Raw genomic sequence first — 9,822 nt, 5'->3', positions numbered from 1 at the left:
TGCTGGGAAGGCATATACCTAATAAATTTATGGAAGCATATCTTTAAACATATTCCTTTCATAGACTGACTCTGAATTTTATCTATTTCTTGAGTCACAAAGGTGATGATCCAAAGTATGTTCTCTGGCCACTAATACATTCAGAAATTTAAAAAAAGAGAATTACAATTCAAGTAAAACGTTTGATGCGATTGAAGATTATCTTCCTTGCTTGTGTTAAAACTATCTCTATAAAAGAAGCGGCATATTAATAAGATGCTAATTATCTATAGCCACCTAAAAAATATCTGTAAAGCAACTGCATGAAACAACACATTATTATTTCACGGTGACTATGGGTAAGGAATTGGAAGTTTCTCCACCAGACATTTCATGATTTCTGGTTCCATGAGGTTGCAGTTGAAGCATGGGTCAGACCTGTAGCCATTCCACAGACAATGTGGAGGAAGAGCCACTTCTGAAGTTATTTGTGGTACCGATGGCAGGCTCATCATTGCTTTTTATTATATGAGCCTCTCTGGTAGTTAACTCATCACACATTGTTTGTAGCCATCCATTTACATTATTAAAAGTAAAGTCACTTTATAAAATAGAGTTAGCAATATACTGTGGAAATCAACATATCTGTTGTTCTTCCTCTTTTATTAAGTTGTCTATAAGCTTCCACTACTTTTTTTTCTCCCTAAAGAATCAACAGACATCTTCAAGCACTCAAATGCATTGTCAGTAGTCCTCCATTTGGGGAGACACTCTTTCTACCATGTGATGTCATTTGGTTCTATTATGTGAGGTCACTTTTAGCTAGGAACTATAATTATAAGAAGAATAGCTCAGTCTTCATTACCTAAAAGTTTAATTGTAGTCTGGAGGACATGGAGAATTTAATATATATTTATCCCATGAAACTCTTTACAATGTTTCCCATGCTGAGAAAGAAGTTTATCCTCAACTGTTTACAATACTGATGAAGAAGCACTCAGGCCTAGGAAAATCCTCCCAGGACAAGAACTTCAAGTTTCAGTAGATTAGAGAAAGACACAGTCAAGGACAAGGATGTCTAACTATAAAAAGGGCGAGCATGCTGTATGTCAGAGGCTAGTGAGAAAAGTCTCGCTCACCTGGAACACAGGAACACAACATTAGAGAGTTTGTGATGGGAGAACAGCAAATGGAGAGGCTAAAAGTGCAAGCTGCGAACACTAAGGAGTTTCCTGGACAGCGGAGGTGATTTGGTGTATAAAGATGGTCTAATCATATTTTGCCTTTGTAAGAATAGTGGACTGAAGATGTTGGTGGCAAGTTGAAATGAGTGGCGGGTAGAAAATTCTTAGGATGCCTTCATGTGGCTTCAGGACAGGGACTACACCTTTGAAATTGCAGACCCTTCGCCATTCATTGCTGGAAGTCAGAAAAGGAAGTGGGACACCATGTGTCCTCAGAAGATTTCCTTGATTACCCATAACCTTGGAGCACGGATCTTTATTTGTGTCGTAATGTGCTTGCCATCATTGCACACTTGGTCAGAATTCCAGGTCCAGCTTTTAGGAACATTGAACCAGTGCTGATTCAATCACAGGAAACCCTTTAGGACATAGCAAAACCATATAGGCATCCAGTAAGAACATGTAGCACACACAAATAAATAAAAGCTACATTCTTAGACTTGTCAAGCCAATGGATATACTCTTTCAGCTGTGTGTGTGTGTTTACAGAAATAAGAAATAGACCTGTTGTACTCTCTTCAGTAGCACATATACTAAAATTGGAACAATACAGGAAAGATTAGCATGAACCCCTATGCAAGGATGACACCCAAACTCATTCCATATTTTTTTGGCCCACCTTGAGACCCGTGTCATAAGGGAGAGCCTGCTCCTGACACTATTAATGATATTTTGCTATACTTGCAGACACGAGCCTAGAATAACTGCTTTCCCTGCACCAGATGGAAACAGATACAAAGACACACAGCCAAACATTAGGTGGAGCTTGTGGAATCCTGTGGGCGACGGAAAGGAAGAATTGTAGGAGCCAGAGGGGTCAAGGACACCATACGAAAACCTACAGAATCAGCTAACCTGGGCCCATAGGTCATTACAGAGATTGAACCAATGAGAGAGTGTACATGGGACTGACCTATGCCCTCTGTACATAAATAACAGTTGTTCAGCTTGACCTTCACAAGGAGCACCTAAAAGTGAGAGCAGGGGCTGCCTCTGACTCAGTTGCCTGACTTGGGACCCTTTCCCCTAACTGGGCTGCCTTGTCTAGTCTCAACAGAAGAACATACATCTGGTACTGAAACTTGATATGCAAAAATGGGTTGATAGTTATGGGAGACCTCCACTTCTCAGAGCAGTAAGGGATGTGGAGAGGAATTGGGAGGAGAGGCTGTGATCAGGGTAAAAAGTAAATTAATTAATCAATTTATGAGGAAAACAAGTTGACTGGTGGATTTCTGCAGCATTCACCAGAGGTCCTCAGGAGAGGTGGGTAGAGCACCAGCGTCTATACTACTTATGAACTGATAAGAAATGCAAACTAAAGGGTTCTATCCAAAATATCCTGGATCAGAAACACCAGTTTTACACGAAACAATTGATGTCTTAACAAACTTCTCAAGTCATTCCAATTTGAGTGAAAGTTAAGACAATGTCTTCTAAGATAACTTATGCTTTCTCTAAGAGCACATATGCTTTAGATCCTTGTATATGACTTTTAATCTTTTTTTTGTCTTGCTGTTCTACAGCCCAAATCTGTGGCTGAGTGTCTTAAGAGGAGCTGCTGTGTAACAAAGTACTACAGACTAGATAGTTAATAACCAACAAAAATCTACTTCTTACAGTTCCTGGAAATGAACTTCCAAGATCACGATGCAGGAAGACAGCATGCATGGAACCTGTTCAGAACTCTTTCTCAGAATTACATGGTGACAAATTCTTGTGGCTCCCTTCCATTTTAAAAAGGCGATAAGAGAGCTTTCGGGGCCCTTTTGTGAGTACTTAATTGTCTCTCAAAGCTCCTACTTCATAATAATTTTACACTGTGGATAAAAGATGAAATGTGAATTTTAATAGGACACATGTATTCAGTCCACAGCACTGGGTTGCACAGTATGAAGATAATAGGAAATGAGGTCTTGCATTATTGTTCTGGGTAGAGGTTTCAATAATCAATATTTATCTAGTTATGAAAGGTTTACATGTTGATTAACTTTATTTTATGAATAGAGACATATTTAATGGAACCAATTCAATGACTCTTTTGAGAAGTGCAATTGACCCACACTACTCCTTGAGGGGCAGATCTGATTTTCATTGAGTAGCAGATGTAGAAAATCAGCCCAGATCACTCCATTACCATTCTGTGGGCTTCTTCCGGTTCAGTTCTCTAATAAGTAGAGCGGTGGCAACTGCTCTGTTAGAATCAGCACTGATTCATCAAAATGTGTCCTTGATTAATTTTATTTCCATTTTGTCTGATAACTGCGGGAATTACTGCTCAGTTCCAGCATTTGGCCCCTCTCTGTCAGCTAGGCTAGCATGGGAGTTTACTCTGAGTCTGAGTTATGGTCTCTAATGAAAATACTGCCGTGATGGCTGTATTTTTTTATTAAGTCAAGTATAAATGATAATGCCAGGGCCATGTTATTCTCATCAAAGCAAGAAATGATGGTTTTTTAGAAGTCACTATAGGAATTCTTAAACATGTACATAAGAAATTCTTTTGCTCCGTTCTTTGGTTCCTTAGTATTTTAATCATTTCTCATTCTGTGTACCACCTCACGGTGAATACACATTACCCAGCTCAAGCATACTGATTTTCACTTCATGAATCTATAAACCCTATAATTCCTACCCCAAACCTGGCAGTTTAACCTGTCTAGGAGGAATGATTTAATAACAGAGACTTGTAATGAGAGCTCTTATCACTAAAATGTCACCGTATTTACAAAATATACTGCAGGGCACTTACTTATATACTACAAAATGTTACCATAAATCATTTGGCATAGGATGCACTTTTTAAAGTACACGAATGAAGTAGAAGTACTTCTGTATTCCAAAGTTTGAATCATGGATTCTTTCTGATCTAAGTAATTTGCATGCTCTCAATTACTATAGCTTCATGTCTTTTATGTTTTTAATACTCTGTCAATTTTAATTACTAACTATTAGCCATATAATATAACAATATGCTGAGGTTTAAACAAATAAAGAAAGGAATTTATTTAATAAATAATACTACCAACAATAACACTTCTATAAATGTCTAAAGTAGGCAGACTGCTCAGATCTCTAAATGCTCTCACCATGTAGAGTTACCTGAGACAACGGGTGGTCTTTTGTCAAGTAACTGGAGTAGGTGATGTTAAATATTGGTGAACCATATTTGCATGTCTGTCAGGATGTTTCCACCAATGATTTATGTGTGACACCGAGACTGGGACAGACAGTCCCACCCTCAAGTTCTAGTAGTCCCTTTTAGCAAATGGCTCAGATGAAAATACTCTAACAGTTAAACATTTAAAGAAGATCTATAAAGTGAGCGTTTTGATGTCACTTTTGAAGGATGGGAGACTAAAGCATAAATAGGGAAATTGTTCTTTGTAACAAAGCTCACCGGTGACTAACATGGTTTTGAATTCTATCGTGTGGTTAAGAAATTCACGGACATTCCTCTGTGCTCCACAGGCTATCATTCATACCTTGGGAACAGGCATTGAGATCTTTCTTTTCTATACCCCTTTAAGTGAATATGAGGAGATTAAATAGCCCTTTGATTCAGAAGCAAAAAGAGATCCTTACAGTTTGTTTGCTGGGTAGAATCAGGGAGCTTTGAGATGCACATTCTTAGAACTAGAGACGGTTCTTCCAAGAAAGACCAGAATTTTCACGACTGACTTGAGTCACCCTCCCAGTCATATGTTGAGTTAACCTTCAGTATCACTGTTCTTGAAAGTGTACATTATTATACAGCTTATTATACGGCTGTATAATGAGATAAGAATAAATCAATCAGAACGTGGCATCATGATTAAGTCTGTATCTTTATAACGAGATATAAGAGGTGGTTCCCTTGGGTTCCTAGCTGTCTCTCTGCTATGAGGACATTGGGAGAATATGAAGTGTAGTCCAGGAAAGTGACCTCATAAAGATACTAAATTCCTGGTCCCTCTACTTAGACTTTCATCCTTCTAGAAATGATAAGAAATGCCTTTTGTTCTACTTAAGGAATTCACTCTCTCCTATTCATTATAGCACCCCAAACTGGCTACCTAACTCCCCAGCCTTCCACATTCCTAAAGCAGCCACAGGTGACTGTGACATTTACTATGCCTACAAAACAGTTCTTGACATTACTGAAGAAACAATGATGAAGGGAAATGTTTATCATAGTGCATTTAAATGCTTGGCCTCATTTCAGGTCCTACGCAAGGATCTGGATTTGTAAGAAGTTCATTCTTAAAACCATGTTACTCTCCGTGGCACACACACCGGATCTTCTGCTGCAGAGGTGAAAAATCTGTTGTACATGTTGTTCACACCACATTCCCAGAAAAGCAGCTGGCTCTAAGTACTTTCCACCCTTCAAATAAAATGATAGATGAATAACAATCCGATGACTTTCCTAATCAAAACAGCTATAGCTAGAGAGCCGCCAATTATTATTTTAACCAAGTAGAAATGCTTGTTTTGATGGTTGGTCTTTCTTGCTTATTTGACTGGATTGAGAGGTGTCTATGACCGGGAAGACACATTTGTGTATCTGTAGGAACATTTCCAGAAAGGATTGACATGTGGCATCGTGACTAGTAGAGATTTACCCTCAGTGTTGGTGCCACCTTCAAACACATGGCTGGGACTGGTAAAGACAATAGGAACTTATGAAATTGGAGTGGATGTATTTTATATTATGCAATTACAATAAATCTGTGGGAACTAAGGGTGGAATAATATATGCGAAATCTCCTCTACCGTTTCAAGATCATGTGTTTAAACACTTGGTCCCTAGTTGGCAGTATTCTTTAGGGGTGGGGGGTGGGGCCTTCCTGGAGGAAATAAGTTGCTACGGAGTTTGTCTAAGTAGTGAGTGATTAGCCAGATCACACTCCTGGTTCTCACCTAAGGAGTCCAGTGTGATACTCTACACATGATGTGCTATGACGGTCGACCTCCTACTGGACCAGAACTTTACTTAGCTCATGGATAGTTTACTGATGAGAATTCAAGTTCAGCACTTTGTTGGTTTCATAAAGGATAGAAGAGTTAAACAGCTCAGTGCTGAGTGTGAGAGTCTGATCTTCATTGTGATGATTATCACTCCTAAAACTCCAGAATGCTTTCTATGTGGAATCAGTGGTTCGTTTAGAAGACAGACTTACAGTGTTGGTCTTCCTTTCTCCTATACATTTTAAAGTATGAGGTGATTCAAATATACAAAACCAGGCTAACCTTCCTTTTTCTCATCCACAAGCAGTCCTTGGGAAACATGAAAAGAGCAAATTTTGAAAGAAAAATATGGTGTCTTAATCTTTTTCATGACCATACATACAAAAGTAGTCATATCAGAAAAATACACTGAGCTATTTACCCCATGAATCCATGAATGACATAGTTTAATTGCAATCTATTAATGTTATTCACATCAAATATATTAAGTGCATAAAAATGAAAAAAATAAATATGAAAATGCAATCCAGATTCAGGATGCAAATTGTTGTCAAGCTGTCATCATAATTAAAAAAAAATTCCCTATCCTCAAAAAGAGGTATCTACTAATGCACATATGATGGTCAGAGGTTTTAATGTGACTCTTTAAAGGCAGCGAGGAAGAGGAGGTTTACTTTCAATGTGTTTTCTAACATTTTAAAAGAGAGTGTGGATAGGACAGTATGAGAAGACATGGAGAGAGAAGGAAGGGGGGAAGAAAAAGCAAGGGTCAGCAAACAATGTGGCAACAAGCGAAGGAATTGGGCTGTGTAGTTCAATGGTAGAGTGCTTACCTAACGTCAGGTTGGGGGTTGGGAAAGGCAAATTTATGTTTGCCTCTAAATAAAACTAATGAAAGGAAATATTTGAAGCAGTAATAACAATGTTCATGAAGTTTGCTGGATGAAGTCTCAAAATAGAAATTGTACACTCAGCATGCTTTTATAGTAATAGGAACCAATTAGAGATAGTAACAACTTCATTTTCTACAGAAGCTAAAGAGAAATCCAGAAAACTTACTGGGAAAGCAATCTGATATTCACATGCAAACAAATAGAAAAATTTCTCAAACTCACTAGACAAGGAACACATATGTATGTAACCAAGATATGTATGTGTGTATGTGTGTATCTGTGTATGTGTGTTTATGTATGTATGTATGTGTATGTAAGTATATACCAAAACTATGCAATAGTAATGTGAGAATAGGAACATCTCTCTCTAACTTAAACTAAAAGCTTAGGGTACTTCCACTAAGCGTACTTTACTCTAATAAAATTGTATATTTAACAAATTTAACCGGAACTAAGTAGAAGGCCACTGGAGTGGTCCATAACTCTAACGCAGGGGCAATCAAATGTAAAGATGGAATGAAATACTATGGAATGTGGAAATATATACACACACACAAAGTGGGAAATGCACCCTTATAGTTGAACTTATGCTTGCCTGTTGAGGTTTGAATAGCTCATGTCTCTAGCTGCATGTGTAGCAGAAGATGGCCTAGTCGGCCATCAATGGGAGGAGAGGCCCTTGGTCTTGCGAAGATTGTATGCCCCAGTACAGGGGAGTGCCAGGGCCAGGAAGCGGGAGTGGGTGGGTTGGCGAGAAGGGCGGGGGGAGAGTATAAGGGACTTTCGGGATAGCATTTGAATTGTAGATGAAGAAAATATCTAATAAAAATGTTAAAAAGAAAAGAAAAGAAAAGAAAAGAAAAGAAAAGAAAAGAAAAGAAAAGAAAAGAAAAGAAAAGAAATATCCTCCATGATCTCCAGTGTTGGATCACCAGATCACCAGTTGGTGGCGCTGTTTGCTAGAAGTGTGGCCTCGCTGGAGGCCAGGAGTCACTGGAGGAGGGCTTTGAGAGTTCAAAGATTCAAGTCCTTTCCAGTTGTAGCTCTCTGCTCTCTGCTTGCAGCTTGTGATGTGAGCTCTCACCCTCCAACTCCACATGACATGCCTCTGCTCCACCATCATGGAGAAGACATCCTTCTGGAATGTTAAGCAAACATAAACTCGTTCATACTTAAATTACCTCGGTGTTTTATCACAACAAAAGGTAACCAATGCAATGTTCTTCACCAGGAGATGGCTAGGTAACTTTCTACCTACAGGGAGAATCATATTGCATAATCATATTCCAAGCAAAACAAATTCCAAAGGCATAAAATATTGCAGGAGAAATAGTTTTAATATGGAAAGGGATCTGGAACATGGAAATATAGCATTAGCTGACAAAAATCACAAAAATATAAAATTTGATATTTGTCATAAAGAGTACTGTATTTCAAGAGGTGCCACGATTCTGTTTCAAAACCACAAGTATCGGGAAGATATTTGCTATAATTGATACAATACTGATTTTCAATATTGATTTACATAAAATTCTTAACATCAAGTATAAAAACACTGTCTGACAAATAGAGATGGGGTGAAGTGTCTCTGAGCAGGAATTAAAATGGCCAGTGTCAGAGTGGGAGGATGTCCACCCATAGGGACGCCAAATGAGAATAATCATGAATTTTCATTTCATACTCATTCAAATGTTAAAAAAAAATTCTGTCAATATAAACCATTGTCAAGGATGAAACAGGAATTTTCATGAAATGGACGGGTCAGGGAATGAGCAAAGCACAAACAAACACGAAATGACAAATATCAGAGGATAAGCAATAAGATAAAATAAAACAACCAACCAACCAACAATAAAAACAAAACAACACATGACAAAGAAGGAACCAGAGTGAGTTTAATAGACCCTTTAGTGAGTATTAATAACCAAAGGAAAAACTTAAAGGAAACTGAAGGAGGCTCTGATCAGTTAGAGCAGGACTCCATGCCTACACTTAAAGGGTCACGCAGGAAGCACCGTCTTTCCTGGATGTGGCTTCTCCTCTGAGACTATGACGCTGCCTGAGGAATCCACAGACTGATTCTGCGCAGTTTATCACGGATGGGTCCTGCTTCAGTCAGCTTCTCATTCTCCCATTATCTTACAACTCCCTGTGTTCTGTGAGCCAGGGAGAAGTTTTCCTGAAGCTCTTTTCTGAGAAGTCAACTCTTGCATGTTCCTGGACTGGGGCAAGCACACCTTTCCCATGCCTTTTATGCGGGTCCATTGCCATGGGCTTCGGAATCTCAGACCTTGGCACCTAGGCCTGGAACAGAAGCTGTCATGCCGCTAAGCTACCCAGTGTCACTTCATAGTTCTTCAGACCTATGAATTTTATCATTCTTCCTTCTATGCCCAGGGAGAGAGAATGAACAAGAATCTAACTACTGTCCAGTCTGCACTAACCCATCTTGCTCCCACCCTGACCAGACACCTGGAGGACGTCTATCTCCCCGTGGTTCCCCTGGCTCATTTCACCCCTAACATGTCAGAAGAACCTGTTTTCTCTGCTCCCTAGCCACTATAGCTCCTGGTTCTGAGGGACTGGGACTTAGATGGAATTAAACACAGGAGCAGCAAACAGCTTGAGACTCCTACTGTGTCTCTCTTTGGGCAGGACCCAGCCTTCTATTGTAGTTAGGGACAGTCCCTCACACTACAAGTGAAATAGCTTTTCATTCTGTCCTAATGTCACCCAGAAATAGGAAACACCAAAGT

At 39.1% G+C, this 9,822-nt stretch overlaps 1 pseudogene; it reads left to right on the top strand.

The window, feature by feature from the left end:
- Positions 1–1,732: 1,732 nt before the first annotated feature.
- LOC115064667 lies at positions 1,733–1,833 on the top strand (annotated as a pseudogene).
- Positions 1,834–9,822: the final 7,989 nt, after the last annotated feature.

The sequence above is a fragment of the Mus pahari genome, chromosome 8, assembly GCF_900095145.1.
Source record: "Mus pahari chromosome 8, PAHARI_EIJ_v1.1, whole genome shotgun sequence".
NCBI lineage: Eukaryota > Metazoa > Chordata > Mammalia > Rodentia > Muridae > Mus > Mus pahari.
The sequence above is the reverse complement of the archived record's forward strand: the minus strand, read 5'-3'. Positions and strand labels throughout refer to the sequence as shown.